Below are 2,242 nucleotides of genomic sequence, written 5' to 3'. Positions count from 1 at the left end.
CGCTGTCCGCCGCTCGCCGCTCGCGCAGCCAAAAATGGCCAGTTTTGGCCCGTTTTTGGGCCGTTTTGGCCAGTTTTTGGCCTGTTCTTGCATTGCGCGGTGACCGTCGAGAGCGGAGCAAAACGTCAGCCATCTCAGCACCCTGGAACCCCCCGGGTGGCACAGGGCTGGATGGGGCTTTCGTATAGCAGGGACGGTGCTGCCTCTCGCTTCGCTCGCTGTTCGCCGCTCGCCGCTCGCTCGCGCAGCCAAAAATGGCCAGTTTTGGCCCGTTTTTGGGCTGTTTTGGCCAGTTTTTGGCCTGTTCTTGCGTGGTGCGGTGACCGTCGTGAGCGGAGCAAAACGTCAGCCATCTCAGCACCCTGGAACCCCCCGGGTGGCACAGGGCTGGATGGGGCTTTCGTATAGCAGGGACGGTGCTGCCTCTCGCTTCGCTCGCTGTTCGCCGCTCGCCGCTCGCTCGCGCAGCCAAAAATGGCCAGTTTTGGCCCGTTTTTGGGCTGTTTTGGCCTGTTTTTGGGCTGTTCTTGTGTGGCGCGGTGACCGTCGTGAGCGGAGCAAAATGTCAGCCATCTCAGCACCCTGGAACCCCCCGGGTGGCACAGGGCTGGATGGGGCTTTCGTATAGCAGGGACGGTGCTGCCTCGCGCTTCGCTCGCTGTTCGCCGCTCTCCGCTCGCTCGCGCAGCAAAAAATGGCCAGTTTTGGCCCGTTTTTGGGCTGTTTTGGCCAGTTTTTGGCCTGTTCTTGCGTGCCGCGGCGACCGTCGTGAGCGGAGCAAAACGTCAGCCATCTCAGCACCCTGGAACCCCCCGGGTGGCACAGGGCTGGATGGGGCTTTCGTATAGCAGGGACGGTGCTGCCTCTCGCTTCGCTCGCTGTCCGCCGCTCGCTGCTCGCTCGCGCAGCCAAAAATGGCCAGTTTTGGCCCGTTTTTGGGCTGTTTTGGCCTGTTTTTGGGCTGTTCTTGTGTGCCGCGGCGACCGTCGTGAGCGGAGCAAAATGTCAGCCATCTCAGCACCCTGGAACCCCCCGGGTGGCACAGGGCTGGATGGGGCTTTCGTATAGCAGGGACGGTGCTGCCTCTCGCTTCGCTCGCTGTCCGCCGCTCGCCGCTCGCTCGCGCAGCCAAAAATGGCCAGTTTTGGCCCGTTTTTGGGCCGTTTTGGCCAGTTTTTGGCCTGTTCTTGCGTTGCGCGGTGACCGTCGAGAGCGGAGCAAAACGTCAGCCATCTCAGCACCCTGGAACCCCCCGGGTGGCACAGGGCTGGATGGGGCTTTCGTATAGCAGGGACGGTGCTGCCTCTCGCTTCGCTCGCTGTCCGCCGCTCGCCGCTCGCTCGCGCAGCCAAAAATGGCCAGTTTTGGCCCGTTTTTGGGCCGTTTTGGCCAGTTTTTGGCCTGTTCTTGCGTTGCGCGGTGACCGTCGAGAGCGGAGCAAAACGTCAGCCATCTCAGCACCCTGGAACCCCCCGGGTGGCACAGGGCTGGATGGGGCTTTCGTATAGCAGGGACGGTGCTGCCTCTCGCTTCGCTCGCTGTCCGCCGCTCGCCGCTCGCTCGCGCAGCCAAAAATGGCCAGTTTTGGCCCGTTTTTGGGCCGTTTTGGCCAGTTTTTGGCCTGTTCTTGCTTTGCGCGGTGACCGTCGAGAGTGGAGCAAAACGTCAGCCATCTCAGCACCCTGGAACCCCCCAGGTGGCACAGGGCTGGATGGGGCTTTTGTATAGCAGGGATGGTGCTGCCTCTCGCTTCGCTCGCTGTCCGCATCTCGTCGCTTGCTCGCGCAGCCAAAAATGGCCTGTTTTGGCCCGTTTTTGGGCTGTTTTGGCCTGTTTCTGGGCCATTTTTGCTTCGCTTGAAATCTTCTTCTTCCTTGTGTGGCCAATAATGCCTTGCTTTGTACTTCTTCGTGCACGGCGGTGTCTTGTCGTCGATTGCCTTGTTTGATCGGCCACTTGAGTCTTTGTTACTCGTGGTTGGCGACGGGCTGTCCGATGGGGTGACTGTGTCGGCATGTGAGCGGTGATAGATTTGTATGCCGCGGTGGGCTCCCTGCTATTGTGCAGTTGACCACCGACGTTGCAAGTCTCTTCAATGACACTCTGTTTGAACGGAGATGCGTGTGTTGCCTGTACAATCTATCTAGTTCCTTTGGAAATAGACATTGTTTACCTCGCTTATCCACTTCTCATGTCCTATATGAATGAGAAGTGTCGATGTCCGTGCACCTTGTGTGTCCTC

The sequence above is a fragment of the Musa acuminata genome, unplaced genomic scaffold, assembly GCF_036884655.1.
Source record: "Musa acuminata AAA Group cultivar baxijiao unplaced genomic scaffold, Cavendish_Baxijiao_AAA HiC_scaffold_309, whole genome shotgun sequence".
Lineage (NCBI taxonomy): Eukaryota > Viridiplantae > Streptophyta > Magnoliopsida > Zingiberales > Musaceae > Musa > Musa acuminata.
This window is presented reverse-complemented; position numbering follows the sequence as displayed.